Genomic DNA, 16,925 nt, shown 5'->3' with positions numbered 1-16,925 from the left:
TGAAATATTTTTCGGATTGCATGACACATGAGTTTGAGATGAGCATGATGGGAGAGTTGTCTTATTTTTTGGGTCTTCAAATTAAACAGTCTCCTTCAGGTATGTTTGTTTCTCAGTCTAAGTATGCCAAAAATCTTGTGTCAAAGTTTGGTCTTGAGTCTGCTAAACATGCACGCACTTCTATGAGCACCAATCTTCATATTTCCAAAGATTCTTCTGGTACTGATGTTGATCCTACCATTTATAGGAGTATGATAGGGAGTCTTCTTTACCTCACAGCCAGTCGACCTGATATTGCTTTCAGTGTAGGTGTTTGTGCCGGTTACCAAGCCAGTCCTAAAGAGTCTCATCTACTTGCTGTCAAACGCATCATTAAATATGTTAATGGGACATTGGGGTATGGGGTTTGGTTTTCTGCTGATACTACAGTTGAAATTACTGATTTTTCTAATGCCGACTGGGCAGGTTGTGCTGATGATAGGAAAAGTACATCCGGGGGATGTTTTTTCCTTAGGAATAATTTGGTTTCCTGGCATAGTAAAAAGCAAAATGCCATCTCCCTTTCGACTGCTGAAGCTGAGTACATTGCTGCAGGGAGTTGTTGTGCACAAATGCTGTGGATGAAGCAAATGCTTCATGATTATGGGATCGAACAGGACACTCTCACTCTTTTCTGTGATAACACAAGTGCCATAAACATTTCAAAAAATCTTGTCCAATACTTTCGCACCAAACACATTGACATTCGTCATCATTTTATTCGAGAGTTAGTGGAAGAAGGCCTTGTTGTTTTGGAACATGTACCCACTGAGCATCAAAAAGCTGATATTTTTACAAAACCCCTTGATCTTCTTTAATTTGAGTTTCTTAGAAAGACCTTGGGTGTAGTGCTCAGTAACTAGACTGTTTCCTTTTCTTATAGTGAGTATGAGTGATTGGCTTATTGTATACTTGGATATGATAATCTCATTGTCATTGAGTCCTGATATCTTTGCATCTAAAATTTTATATGAACACTGCTCATGTTGCTTACAAGATCTCATTCGTCCTTGTTCATAGCTCATTCTGAATGTCCATACTCATTTACTTCATGATCTCATTCTGTACACATTCTTGAGATAAACTGTTGCAGGGGTTTCCGCACAAGTGATCAAAGTTCTCTATGGACCACTAACAGTGTTTCTTGTACTTTTACAGTGGAATTGACCGATACTAGTATATCATGGGTGATGTTGAGTCTCTTAACCATCTACCATCTGTTTTCACTTCCACGGTTTCTCCCTCAGTTCCTTGAAGTCCGGGCATTAGGAAAAGGCTACCTCAGAAGCACTAACCAAGCCATCCTTTATGACTTCATTCTTCTCTGGTTTGGTCTCCATACTCTTGAGCGCGAATGCCACCAGTGAGTGCCCGCAAGAGAAAGAAAAAAAAAAAGGGACTCATTGATTGAGGGGGAGCCTCCGTGTTTACTCAACAAATACCCCGTGATTCCTAGTGGTTTGACTTTTCTCTGTGATGGTTCGTTACTCTTGTCGGAGGCCTAGCCATCCGATCACTACGAGGATTAACTCTAGCTCTGTGGCTCTCGAGGATTGCACGCACACACATTCTATTTGTGAGCTCTCATGCGTGTTTTTGAGTTATGCATTCGTATGTTGCTTATGACATTGATTAAAGTCTATCTGTGCTGTTCATGTTCTGGTGTAACAAGTTTTTTATACAAGTTTTCAGGACTCATGATTTATTGAGTCTTGTATCCTAGCGATATAGTAGTCCCCTTGGACTCTCTGCTACTTACAGGACATCTTAGTTGTTTTTTTGTTTAAAAAAATAAAATAAAATAAAATTGTCCCCGCTCGAGCAGACATTCCCACGCTCGAGCGTGGTTTTGAGCCTTGCAGTTTTTTTTTCACTTCACTTTACAGTTTTGAGAGGGGTGCATTGGCACTCGATCGGCTGTTTTCTCGCTCGAGCGAGTCTCCGCGTGTTATGGCTCACGCTCGAGCGTTAATACCCACGCTCGAGCGGACTGGTTTTGTATAAATCTCCCCCTTTCGACTCTTCTGTCCATTTTTTTCACTTTGGTCTCTCTCTCCTAGGGCATCCTTTGCAATTCTAGTCCATTGTGCCTCCTTGGTGACTTCTTGGTGCTCTCAGTGTGTGTGCTCACCTCAGGTACGTCTCTCATCTCTTTCTCCTCTGTTCTTAAGTCGTATTTCAGTCCCTTTGATTTCTTCGTGTTTGTTTTGCTTGAGTTTGCGTTACAGTATGTAGATGGGTCTCGTTTGTTTTTGTTCTTCATGTTTAGGTTTATTGTTGTTGATTTTAGTTTCTTTCTCTTCCATCTAAGGTCAGTGATTTGGGCATTTTGCTAGTTGTTTTTTGGTTTCCATTGGGATTTTGTTTGGTACATATACTGCTATATGGTTTTGTTATTTTTTTTCTTTACATTGCTCATTGAGTCTTTACCCCTGTTGGATTTGATAGCACAATTTGTCATTATATTTTCATGTTGGTTGCCTTGTACCATGCTTCATATTTGCAGTATCTGGTTCTCTTGAGCCTACATTTTTTGCATCATAGATTTATTTCCTTGCCTCATGTTCTTATATCAACCTATGATACTAATGTTTTGTGTTGTCTCAATTTGTTTTGGGTTTTGGGTTGGGGGTTGTTTGGTTTGTTTTATGTTTTGTCTATGTGTCTTGGTTTAAGTCATGTCCACCTTCAAAAGACAAAAGTCTACTGTCACTCGCCCTCCATATAACACTGAGCACTTTCCCTCGGCTGAGAAAGCCAAGCTGTACCGCGAGACTTACCCAGCCCGCTCCATTCATCTTGAACGTAATGTTCAACCCTTCATATTTGAGTCCATCTCTATCCGTTCACTGTTTGATCCCTTGGGTGGGGATAATGTTCTTTTCTTTTCTGGTTCTCAAAACCTATCTTGGGTGCGAGAATTCTATTGCAACATGGATAGTCTTGACAATATTGGGCCCTCCTTCAAAACTTGGGTTAGGTCCAAATCCATTATTGTTACCACCGCCCTTATTCGCAAGCTCTTAGGGATTAGTGAAAGATTTCCCATCTTCTATCCCTTTCCAGTTCGCCCTACTTGTGACTTCAATGAGGTAGACCATGCTTTGTGTGGTTTTCCTCGTTCTTGGCCTACCAGTTCTTTGATCAAACAGAATGAGCTTCTTGCCCAATTTAGGTTGCTCAACCTAATTGTGTGTGCCAATGTCATTGTTACCACCCATAGCTCCGAAATTAATCAAGACCAGGGGTTTGTCCTTCAGCGCCTTGCTCAAAATCGTTCCATAGACCTTGCCACATTGATCATTCAAAAGATGGTTGCTGCTTTTGAGCGCAACAATCTTGGTTTACCCTATGGCTGCCTTATCAACCGGCTTCTTGCCAAATTTGAGGTCCTTGCTTTCGATGAGGATGAGTTTGCCTCTCCTTCCCGACCTTTCACCAAAAAGACTGTTTCCTAAAGTCAGTCTCATATTCGGGGGCTTTCTTCTAGTTCAGGTCGTTCTGGTGTAGGTACTAGTGATGCTGCAGCCATAGCAGAGGAGGCGGAGTATGATGCTGCTGCTGGTGGCGGAGATATTGGTGAGGGGGAGCCGCATCCTCCAGTTCGTACGGTTCGTGGTCAGCTTCAGTCCTTTGAGCGATTTGTTGCTTCCCGGTTTGACCACCTCGAGGAAAGGATGGATATTTTTGAGGCCCGGCTCATAGATCTTGAGACCACAACTGATACCCGGTTCAGTACCTTGGAGGCTTCTTCCCAGCGGATTGAGGAATCTATGGCACAGTCTTCGTCTCAGCTGGCTCAAATTCTGTCCTTGCTTTAGTTGCAGTCCCCGGCACCAGATCCCTAATCTTTGCTGTTTTGTTATGTTTCTCATATTTTTGATCCCTCCCGGACAAAAAGGGGGAGTGGTATTTCCAATTGGGTGATTGTTCAAAAGCATGGATTTCAGATTTTCATGGTTGTTAGTGTTGGCTAATTGTTGTTGGTGTTGTTAGTGTCCATGGCACAAAACCAAGGTTGTAACTATTTAGAATTTTCCAGATTTTCTAGTTTTGGTTTTCCCGCTCGAGCGGGGTTTGCTTACTCACAGCATTTCTGTCAAGCCTGCAAATATACTGGATGGTGTGATTCGACGCTCGAGCGTGGAAACTTTCGCTCGAGCGTGGGCCTTATATGAATCACGGAATATGCAGTCTCCGCTCGAGCGGGAAATCTCAAGCTCGAGCGGACCGCGCAATCTCAGATTCTATATATTCGCATATTGGGTCAACTTTAGGATTACTTCTCCTAGATCTTGTTTAAGGTTTTTTAGGGTTTTGTTTGAGGTTTTCTTCTAGAGATTTTTGTGAGTTTTCCTTGATAAAATTGAATGAGTATTCAACTCATGATTTGAGAAGCACATATCAAGGAGATTGTTCGTATACATACAAGAGTGTTATTCTTCGGTGGATTCCGAAGATTTAAGCATAGAGTTTCAAAAGGCGTTTGATTCTGTACGTAATCGTTAATTCGACAAGTGAAGTTGTGGATTCAACTTCAGGATTGATCAGTTCCGGGACGAAGGCGTCGTGAAAGAGTTACAGAAGATTCGAAGACAAATTGACTGAGTTGGGTAATTTGTGTGTTATCTTTGTAATCTTTCTTTCTTTAGTAGTGGATTGATTAGTGGCGTTTCGCCTGTGATTTTTGATTTTTTTTGGGTGGATACGTGGTTTTTTATTACAATTGAAGGTTCTTTAATTGTGGTTTTTTTCACGAAAAAATCGTTTATGTCGATTTATTGTTTATTCAAAAAAACAACAATCTAAATTACTTTCGTAAGTGCTTGATGATTTAGATTGCGTGTTTTGAATAATTGGGATTTGAAATATTTTAATCTTGATCTAATCACGAATCACTTAGGATTTTTAGGATAGATTTTCTTGACTCTTCTAGACAATCTACTTCAGAACTTCCAGAATCTATCTTACTATGCCTTCCAGACCACCTAGTGAACCACGACTAGAATCTGTAATTCAGGGAATTAATATTTCTGAAAACCAAATACCTCATGGAGTGTATAACACCAGTAAGCCTTCGTATGATAAGGAAAGCCCTACGGCCAGTGATATGAATTTTAAAATTTAATAGATTTTACTCCAAATAGTGAAACTCGTCATCTAATTTTGGTCCATCTCATATTTATTTTTGTCATTTCCTTTTTCTTTTGAGCTATTATTTGTGCTTGAAAGATCAAACTAAAATTAGGCAGCTCGCGTTTTGGACGACATTTGTAGGATCTTTTCAGATTTAAAATAATAAAAAAATGTATATTTTGATGAATGGAAATAGATATCCTTCAACTTGAATAAATTCCTTTGTAAGCTGAATGGCATTGATATTTTTCGCAGATTAATGTTATACAAATAGATAAAATTTATAAATTTATTTTACATACTAACGTGGTTTTAAAATTTTATAACTACATTATATTTTGCTTAGTAAATAGCGTTCTAGTTTAATTAAAATTGATAGATTTAGTAAAAACAAGGATGGTAGATATAACATTTCCCTCATGATATTAATGAAATCACAAAGACCATTTTATTTTAATTAAACATCCTATATACATCCTTTGGCCAATAATGAAGCAAAGGCTCATTACGTTTCTTTTTGTGTCTTTCACTTTTACTATTTTTTTTTTTTTTAATCTTAAAATCTTGATTTCTGATTATTTATACTTGACACTAAATGTATTGCTTTCTTGGAATAAAATCTTGGTTTCTGTCCGAGACTTCTATAATCACATTCATGCAACATTCACTACAATATATAAGAGTTTTAGAGACCAAATGTTTTGGTCTCTAAAAGTAAAAATTTTGTTACAAAAAACATTTAAGTACCAATTGTCATCATCATGAGAATAGTCGCTAAAAGGTCGTCTCAAAAAGTCAAAAACCAGGCTTTTAGGGACAAAATTTTGAAAATATCACTAATAAATAGATTTTTAAAGACAAAATAATTTATCCTCAAAATAGTTTATTTTTTTAAACAAAATTTAGTCCCAAAAGAATAATAATTCATTCATCACTAATGTCTAATTTTCGTTGCTAAAAATATAAAAATGACACTTTTCATAACAAAAATATTTAATCCCTAAAAAATAATTTTGTCCCTAAATTTTAGTATCTAAAACCTTAATTTCTTGTAGTGATTGTCACGTGTTAGTTATACCAACATATTTTTTTAACATTAAAAAAAAAAAAAAAAAATCAACAACAACAATAATAATACTCGGCTTTAGAAGGAATCAATTGAAGCGTTTTTTCAGCCCATGTTTGTTTTACTCCATGGGCTAGGGACTGGATTGGCAATCCCATGGGTTTCACACTACTTCTAACCAACCAAACTTAGCTTAATAGCATATAGGATACAATCTCAGCTAATTTTCATAAGCATACCACCCAAAGTACAATTTTTTCATACCATTTTTAGGTGTTTTTCATACTACTTTTAGGTGGTGTTGTTTGATTGATATGATTAATAGTGAGAGAATTATAATTTATGAGATTAATGTAGAATTTAATATCCAACTGAATTAGTAAGAAAAATAATTCACTCTTATTTATGTTTATTTTCCAATGATTATAAAAATATATAATTTCAGTTATATGTTTGTTTTTATATTATTACTTGTAAGGTCAAAAATTTAGCTAATTTTGTTGAATAAATGTCCATCAAAATTTAATTTGGATAACAAAAATTGTAACTAAATAATGGAAGAGCCGTGCTACCGACCCCCAGTGGGGCGACCCCCACTGACAACCTCCAGTGAGGTGTCGCCTCCCCATTGGCTGAAAAAAAAATAAAAAAAATAACAAATTTTTTTTTTACACCAATCACACGCGACCCCCAGTACCCCACTGGGAGTCGGAGGCTTTTTCCATAATGGAATGTGAATCATATAGATTAATATTTCTAATTTTACCGTAATCCAACCCATCAACCAGGTCCTTAGAGAATTGGACAAATATCGATTTTTTTTTTTTTTCTTAATTTCATTATGAGAAATATTTATATAATAATGGGCAAATTACATATACGTCCCTTGAGGTTTGACTAAATTACAGATACCCCCCTAAAGTTTAGGAAATTACATCCTGACCCTTAAGGTTTGTATTTTCATAACAATTTGCCCCCTGAGGTTTAAATTTCATAACAAATTACCCCCTAATTTGTTATGCAAATATAGCATTCATGGGAGAATTTGTAATTTCTCAAACTTCAGGGAGTATTTGTAATTTAACCAAATCTCGAAGGAGTATATATAATTTGCCCTATAATATAACATATTACTAACTCACAATAACTAGAAAACGAACAAATTCTACCAACCAATCTATCAGCTCACAAGTCACTACAACATATAAGATGTTTGGTGAACAATTATTTTTGTCTCTAAATGGTTTGTGACAAAATTAAATTCGTCACTAAAAAAGTCACTAAAAGTGCATCTAGAAAAGTCTTTAGCGACAAATTTTTAAAAATGTCGCTGAAAATGACAATTAGCGACCAATTTTTTATTGTCATAAAATGTTTGATTTTACAAGACTAAACATTTGGTCACTAATACTTCATCACAAAATGTCCCAATTTAATAGCAGAAAACAAAATAATGACATTTTTAACGACAATGATATTTAGTCGCTAAAAGACAAATAACTTTATCCGCAACACATTTTCGTCGCTAAAAATTCAAAGTTGGGATAGCTAAAAATGCACAAAAATTCAATGTCATCCAATCATAAAAAGAGAAAGAAAAAATTTGGCATCCACACATCAAAGACACTCTATTCCCAAATCATAATGAGTATATAGCTCTGAGTATATTCAAAGTTTCCAAACTCAAAATTTTCAAAATGCTTTTAAAAAGTTTCCAAATTCAAAGTTTCCAAAAATTGACATATCAAGTTGTAATCTCAAAGCTAGTATCCTTGTCAACTGGTATGTCATCACTTATCCTGAAATGGCGTAGCAATTGATATCCAACTCTTCACATATTTTTCAAGGACTTGCAGAACAAGATAATCATTAGAAGATTACACCAGTTCACATTGTCACATTCTAAACTTTTTAAATATACAAAGATCATTCACCTAATTAAGAAACTCATTTTTTATTTACTCAGTTTAAGAACAGGGAACCTTGCCTAAATACTCCTCTTATATTGTAATAAAGAAGCTCTCTTCTCTAGCAATTTTACACTAGAAGTCAAACCCTACTGAAAATTTCATAAGGGTAGACACTCACAATAAAAGAGTTTTGTGCCCAAGTCAAGCCTTTTAAAACTTTGGTATTGCGAACAGTTATTAGGTATCAAAAGCAGTTTTTACTGAAAACTTGTGCCCGAGTCATAATGTCAAATCTGAAAAGAGCAATTAGTTCTACCTATGTAGGAGATGGCAAGAGGCTCTTGTGAATTTTTATAGAATTTTACAAGAATTGCCCAATAACCAACAAGATGGGGAACATGTTGGTTAAAACTACTATCTTTAGACGGATACCATTGACTATAACTAACAATAGCAAGATGGGCTATCTGGTACTCATATTCAATGGCTCATCTTAATTGTGGATAACAAAGAAGCAGCATTCCTCTTTAAAAAGGTACTTCAGAAAAGAAAGTTCATGAGAAAAATCTAATCTTTTAACTGGTATGCTGCCCACTTATAATTAGCATAAAACTTTTCAATTCAACATACTTCAGCTTTAACTTATCAAACAAAAAAATTGATTCAACTTCGGGATAATACACATGTAAAGTGCTATTTCTGCAACTCCCATAATGGAAGATTAAATGTCTACCACTTCACTCTAACTTGATGACACCACAAGTAATTCCAACTCTCATTGACATGTAACAACCAAAAAACACAAACTCCCCCGACAGAACAAATAGGTAAAATAGAATATCTATAGCGATGCATAGTTGCAAACAAACTTAGAAGACATTAAGGTGGGAATACAACAATAGCACAAATCCTGTAGCATAATATTAAGAGAAACTGCAAAACAATAAGCAAAAATGCCTTGAAATAAAAAATAGCCACAATATAGTTTCATCACAAAGCAACACCTTACTAGTCAATGAAAAAATCAAACCAGACACACCCAAGTTTACGAGCGAAAGGCAATACAAAACCTCTAAGACAAAGGTCAACATGGAAACAACCCTAGAGCCAAAAGCTAGTTCGGCAAGCTCCTACAAATTTCAAAGTGATAAGCAAGAACCAATGAGAATTACAGATCTTCATATAACCAAAATTCAGTGTCACGTACCTCAATAGGGTCAATGATCCCATGTGGGAACCCAGGTGCCGATCCAACAATCTGAAAATTCATTTGAATTCAAATTCACCATCACAGAATCTAGGAGAAAAATGAAAGGCAAATGGAGTAAAATCATCAAGCCTGGTCTAAAAATGCATACCAATATGGTATTTTTGTTTATATATCATTTAATATCTCTGGCATTTGCCAGAAATTCATTGTTTACGGGGACACGCCGCAACTTGATTTTGAAATATTGTGCTTCTTTGTCATATGCTGAGTGCGCAGATTCAGGTATTATCCTATGCTTAGAAAGAAAATCATTTATACTATTGAATATCAGATCATAAATAAATTAGCGGCAAAACAAAAGGCACCTAACCAAAAATTAACGTACATTTCTGGCATTGTAATTCCTTTTTCAGCTTTCATAAAGTCACGTGACGATTTCACTGCTAACAGATGTCATGTTTCCACATATTATAATTCCAGTTCCTGCAGATGTCATGTTTCCACATATCTGGCCTCCGGAAGCTTTTTCTTTACCTTCAAGTAGCGCGACTGTCATCGCAACCACTTCTGCTTCATACCAAGCAACACTCTGGAACACATCCATATGCAGGGGATTAGTATGTGCAAACTTGAAAAGTTATGCAAACTAAAACTAAGGTGGTCTGAATAGATAATAATTCTGAACACAAAGGCAGTGTTGGTAACTTGCACGTCCACGTGTAATCAACAAGTCCGATGTTTACTGCACCACCTGAAAGGGCACTAGGCACATTGGCATATCACACATGCCTAAGTCCCAAGACTTTTTCACATGATCATCCATTACTTTGGTGATTATATCACAAGAGGCAATTACCGGAGGAGTTGTCCTATGGGATGTATCACCGTCTATTCATAGGCTCATGGGATGTGTCTTTTTACCTTTACTTTTATGAAATTTGTAACTAGGCTCCTTGCAAGTAGGGCATTTATCTCCTCTACGCGTTTATCTTTGTGCCACCTCAACTATGTCACAAGAAAGATTTAGTAGGTTAGCCATTTTATCAAATGAAAATGACACATTAGAAAAACTCAATTACAGAAGTTTGTTAAGGAATAATCTTGCATCACAAATAGGAAAAAAGAAATTATCTGAAAATATTTGAATGAACATAAGCCAGTAACATTCAGAAAATATTTTATGTGATTAAACAATTGACTACATATGAGAGGCCAACAAGCCCACAGTTTTTTATTTTTATGTTTTTTATTGTCAAATGAGTATTAAACAAGTAACTATCAAAAGCAATTTGAATGAATACAGATAAATACAAAGGAGTACATATATAGATATGTACATGTATATGTATGTGAAGAGAGAGAGAGAGAGAGAGAGAGATTGAAAACACATTGCTTATTGTTCGAATGAATTTGTCTCAGTTGATCAATGTAAGTACCTTCTATAAACCTGCATGAGTTGTAGATACTTCCAGCTCTAAATTTCATAAAATCAGATTGTAGAGCTGCAAAAAATTTGTCTCAAACTTATATATATCTGCAAAAAAATTGAAGAAGACGAAGAATAAATGATTGAAGATCTCAGAATATGTGTATATATATATGTGTGTTTGTGTTTGTGCGAAGCTAAAAAAATGATAGAAAATCTCAAAAAATTGTGTGTGAAGATGAAGATCTCAGTAGCCATGAAAATCATTGATTTACCTTCGGATTGGAGCCATGAATATGAGATCGATCATGACAAGTTAGGGCAAGAGGAGGAGAGAACATAGTTGACAAGTTAGGGCAAGAGGAGTCTGGTATGAGGTCGATCGATTCTAAAAGGTGAAGGTCTGGTTGGGTTCAGTACAGAGATCGATCGATCGATCGATTCAGTCTGGTTGGGTTCAGTACAGAGATTGATCGATTCTGAAAGGTGAAGGTCGATTGAAGCTGAAGATCAGTACAAAGATCAATTCTGATATGAGGTGAAAATCAATTCTGGTATGAGGCCGAACAAGGATTGATCCGGATTGAAGCTGGACACCGATCGAAGCTAATAAAACAGAAAAATTACCCTTTGAAAGAGAAAGAAGATTACTCACGCCTCATATTAATATCTAATATACTTAGGTTATGTTATAAATTTTATCTAATATACTAGATTATGTTATAAATTTTAAAATTCTGAAAGACTTGGCCATTTAGAATTTTTTGAGAGTGAAAAGTTAGAGAAATTTTTACAATGAAGAGTAGAGGAAAATTTTTTTCATTGCTCTATCTGTTGATATGAATGTCAATTTATACAACTATATTTGATAGATACAAACAAAAACTAAAGACTTATCCTTACGTCTAATTTTTGAACAAAAAGTCTAAAAGCCTAGTTATAGGCTTTACAAAATTTCTACATAATAAATATATAGACTTTGACACATTTTACGACCAACTTCCTATTACTTTAGATACGGACAATAAAATTTTTATCAATAAAGAGTTAGGATAATAATGTCGGATACTATTTTGGGCCCCATTGCACATCATTCAATCCTCTTATTTTGATAAAATTTTGACACTATAATTTGTTACAAAACACATGTAAGAATTCTCACAACTTTTCTTTAATAGAGCAGGGTAGGGGTCATCTGCTCTATTAAAGTAGTGAGTGAAGGAGAAGCCTTACTACTGACAGATGTAAATAATTACAGACACAAATAATTACAATAACTGTTGCCGTTTTTTGGCGTGAATTTTGTTGATCGTTGAAGAGAGGCCTTATCTTGTATAGATTTTGTCTTTTTCTTCTGAGTATCTTGATGCCAATAATTGATGTGGACATATGGATACTTGGATGATGGAGTGAATTTTCAAAGCTAATCTTCCGTGGATACAAAATATATATATATATATATATATAGAAATTCAAAGAGTCAAAAAGGTGTAAATCTTAAAAGTCCAAAATAGTAAATGAAATATGGACTTTGTGACTAATACTTTAAAGAGTCTAATTATAGAGTGCATTTTTTTTCCCCCTCCCATACATTCTATCTAAAAGATCTTAAAGATCTGTTGCTGAGAGCTGATCATAAAAATCGTCCCCATTATCTGATTCATTCTCCCATTGGTTACCTTCTTCTTCCATTACGGGGAATCATGAGAGATACTATGTTGATAGTTGGGGTACCGGCTTTCATCGACAAATGTTTCTTTACTAAAGGGAAAACCTAGAATGGCTAAGTTACAGTATATCTTCTGATTTCTATCTTCGCAAATGAGATTACCATAGCTTTCATTATATGCTAATAGAGGATTACTAGCAAATTTCCTCCATTTATTGAGCTGATCTCTGAGTGAAAATTTTCTGCATGGCCAGGGTCCTTGATTGAGAAGTCCTAGGTATCTTGGAAATGTCGAAGTTCTTCTGAGGTACATTTTATACTTAGCTGGAATGCACCTTTTCCCTTTCCATTCTGGTAGCTTGCTATCAATTAATACTTCTACAAAAGGATGATACTCTTCCATTACACAAAGTACTGAATGAGCAAGTTTATTTCCAAAATTATCTGTCTGATCTGGATCTGAAAAAATTATTCTAGAAACAAAGCCGTAATCTAACAATTGTGAGGCTGTTAGATGACGCGTTTTGTCCCCAATCTCTATCTCCAGTAGCTCAAAAGTTGCTAGATTTATCTGGCAAAGGCAGATGCTGAAATCCAGATTACACTGACATCTTCCAAAATATTTTGGCTTGTTTATACATCTTTCTTCTTGTAAATAGGATTGTTCTTCATCATCGTAGAGATAAGTCCATTGATATGCCATACCAGGGCATTGAACTCCTGCTATGGAGAGGTCTTGAAGAAATTGCTGCATAGTGACTAATTCATTATTTCTGCTATCTTCGGCTAAGGTGTATATATAGGGTTTAAGGTCTTCTATTTCTCATCTTTTCTCACAAAAGGATTGAATGATAGAATGCCTGAAGAAATACATTCTAGAACTCAATTGGTCAAATTCCTCACTGGTAAGTTGTCTGATTTCTAGGTCAGGAAAAGGAATAGGTGCTTTTTCTGGAGTTAGTTTTTTAAGTTGGTTAGTTAAGGTTCGAATAGTTGCTCTCAATTGTTTTTCCTCGTCTCGGAGCTGGTCTAGCTCTTTACTGACCTTTTTGCCTTTATCCATAATTTTCTTGAAATTTCTAGTAAGGCCTTCACAATGTCTGCACATTTGGAGAGGATTTTGAGAATCTAGCTAAGGTTAATACTACTAATTCCTGTTATCTAGCTAACTGGAACTCCACTAGTAGCAAAAATAATTGACTGCATCTTGCTCAATGTGTCCGGATAATCTTTTGCTATTGGAATGATAAAGTAACTGGTTCCTATTTGTCTGCGGGCATAGGTACTGGCTGACTCGAAATCATAAAATCCTTTAAACTGAGGTACGAGAAAATTTTTAACTAAAGGTTCAACTTCTACCCAGTCATGGTAAATGCCAGGCTTGGTCCCTTTAGCTACTACATAGAAAGAAAAACTTTTAGACAGAGGTTTATTCTAGATTTTTGAAAAATATGTACTGAGAGAATTTAAAGCTGACAAACGTTCAGTTGGGTGGTTAAGGTTGTTCCACATGTTATCTAAAAGACACTGTTGAACTGGGTCTAGCTCGATTCCTGTTAATGGTTTGAATTTGTTTCTGCCTTCATAAATGGGAAGAACAAATCCCCCAAGGTTCATTGTTTTGCTATTCTCCATTATCTGCACAAAATTTAAACTGGTTATTTTCTTTTTCTAAATAAATTTTCCTACTTAGCCAATCTGTTAATTTATTATCACTCCCTTTAATATGTTCAAATTCTACTTTATATCCTTGTCCTACTATACAATCGAAAAATTTTGTCCATCTTCTACTACTAAGTTTATGCTCATTAAGTTTATTATAAAATCTAACTATAACTTCACAGTCTGTTCTAATTGTAAAGGGCTTGTGTAAAAATAGTCTAAATTTGTTTATTGCATATATTATTCCTAATATTTCAAAATCTAAGTAGGTCATGATTGTATCTTTTTCTTTAAATTTTCCAGAACTCTATCTATAAATGCGCTCTTTATTTTTACTATCATACTTGCTAGGTTTAGCTAATAATACTATTCCCCATCCTAATTGGCTTGCATCCGTTTCTACAACTATATATTTCGATTCTAAGGGAAGTTGTAGGTCGGGTAAATTTCTACAAATGTCTTTAATTTTTCTTACTAGAGCTATATCTTGTTGGTTAAAATATTTTTTTCCCTGTTGGTGTGGTTTTGCTATATAGAGGTCCTATTATTTTACTAAGGTTAGGAATGTACATTCGTGCATAATTTAAAATTACTAAAAATGATTGAAGTTGTTTTGTATCTTCTAATTTATCCGGGTAATCTAAAATTTTCTTAACTATGTGGGGTTGTAACCTGATTTTTCCATCTCCTAATTCCATTCCTAAAAATTCTATATGAAGTTTATTTAATACCATTTTTTTCTTACTAATTATTATTTTATAAATTCTTCTAACACTATATATAAATGATCTATGTGACTATTTTTATCTGGGCTAAATACTAATATGTCATCTATATATACCAGTATAAAACTATATTTATTAAATATACTATCCATCTTGCGCTGAAATATGAAGGGTGCATTTTTTAGTCCAAAAGGCATGACTAGCCATTCATAATATCCTTGTGGGCAACAAAAGGCTATCCAAGGTATGTTTTCCTTTTCTATTTTGATTTGCCAAAACCCTGACTTACAATCAAATTTACTGAATATTTTAGTCATCTATATTCTGTTTATGAGCTAATCTTTATATGGTGTATTATATTTATCATCTTCTGTATTGTCATTTAATCTTTTATAATTTATAACCATTCTAGCTTTCCCTCTTTTTATCTCTACATGGTTTCTAACCATAAATGCGGCGCTCCTATGTGGGCTATTACTAGGTTGAATTACTCCTAAATCTAATAATTCTTTAATCTGTGTTCTAAATTCTTCTATATCTGCTGGCATATGATCTATTTGTACTGATGTAATCCTATAATCTTTATTTTTTATATCTAAACTAGCTAAAACTTTATTTATTTCCCAGTATTTCATGGGCTGTTCTCCTAAAATTTCTGTTGTTTCAGATAATCTTATTATTTCATCTAAATCATTTTTTGTTCTCTTGTATACTAGTTTTTTCTTTAGTTTTCATATTTTTGCGAAAATTAATTCTAGGTTAACAATTTGTTGGAATTCTTCTATACTCCAAGAGTCATATTTTTTTTTTTCTAATTCAACATCTTCTAAGTTTTTTGATTCAAAATCTTCTATGTCTAAATTTTCTAAAGAACTATTTGCTATCTCTTCATTTGGTATATATTTTTGGCCTAGCTTAGGAAAAATGTTTCTACTAGGAAATTAAAAACTAGTGGGAACTGAATCTACTCCTATGGTACCACCAAGCTTCACACGCAACTTTGAGGAACGGGCAATGGTGCTAAGGGCATATGCGGTGGGTGTACGTACTGTTCATTTGAAGAAACTAATGCTTCTGTAGCTAATAAGCATGCCACCTTGTAGACGAAGTATGATATTAATGCCTAATATAAAGGGATGGTTTTGTCGAGTATTCCCAATCCAAACTTGGGATAAAGGGAACCACTCTATATGATGAAAACTAATTTGTGCTCCATTGATGCAATATATATATGTCTGTTTAGTGCCATTGGCTAGACTGACTAAGGCTAGAGTTGTTAAAGCTGTACTCCATCCTCGTGGAACTATGTGTTGTTCAATATATGATTTACTGGCTCCTGTATCTATCATGGCTTTTATGCTAAGAGTTTTTTCTACAAATTTGATTACACAAAATATCTCAACTAAATTTGGCTTAGGTATGACAGGGTAATTAAATGGTAAATATGTGTTGTCGGATTGTGCTTGGGAATATTGACTAAAGGTTTGAGACTAATTCTAAAGAGTTTGTTTGTTCTTCAACAAGTTTATCTTTTAAGGGGTATTTAGTATGAAATTGTTCTATCTACTGTTTAAGCTGTTTATTTTCTGCTTCTAAACATTTTATGTCAAAATTAGCCTTAGTTTTTGTCTCACGTATTTGTAGTTTAAGTTCTCTTACTTGTATATCTAATTCTCTAATAGTTAAGTGCAATTCTTTGTTTTTTATACTATGATCTTCTTGTATCTCATCGTTACTTTCTAATGTTATCTTGTGTGTCATATTTAATTTTTCTAGACAAACTATACAATAGGTTATACTGCATAATAAACATTGAGCTCTCTCTTATATTTAGCGGGAAACCAATTACAATAACTGCATCTAGTGGTATCAAATCCTAGCCCTATCTTGAAATTATGTTGACATTCAGTATCTGCATTGCATTCCATCATAAAGAAATTATCATGGGAAGGGGGTATTTCTATTTCTTGGTTAAGTTGTCCAAAAATATTGTCTATATCTGTTTCACTGTCTCAATCACTATCTAAACTTATGGCTTCTATTTGGTATCCATAATCACTGACTATGCTATAGACTTCTGAG

The 16,925-nt window shown here is 34.7% G+C and overlaps 1 long non-coding RNA gene across 3 annotated transcripts; it reads right to left on the bottom strand.

Moving 5' to 3' along the window:
• Positions 1-9,050: 9,050 nt before the first annotated feature.
• On the bottom strand, positions 9,051-11,654 carry LOC114269856 (uncharacterized). 3 transcript variants are annotated; one of them, XR_014363787.1, is made up of 7 exons: positions 11,063-11,654; positions 10,798-10,895; positions 10,283-10,366; positions 9,747-9,950; positions 9,510-9,651; positions 9,359-9,409; positions 9,051-9,281 (listed from the first exon to the last, which is right to left on the bottom strand). It is a non-coding gene; the product is annotated as an uncharacterized LOC114269856 (long non-coding RNA). The 3 variants fall into 3 exon arrangements; XR_014363789.1 differs by having other exon boundaries at positions 9,510-9,656; positions 11,063-11,607; XR_014363788.1 differs by having other exon boundaries at positions 9,747-10,112; positions 10,218-10,366; positions 11,063-11,604.
• Positions 11,655-16,925: the final 5,271 nt, after the last annotated feature.

The sequence above is a fragment of the Camellia sinensis genome, chromosome 3, assembly GCF_055761805.1.
Source record: "Camellia sinensis isolate YWXY chromosome 3, ASM5576180v1, whole genome shotgun sequence".
Classification (NCBI taxonomy): domain Eukaryota; kingdom Viridiplantae; phylum Streptophyta; class Magnoliopsida; order Ericales; family Theaceae; genus Camellia; species Camellia sinensis.
Note: the sequence above shows the minus strand (reverse complement) of the source record. Positions and strands in the feature narration are given on the sequence as shown.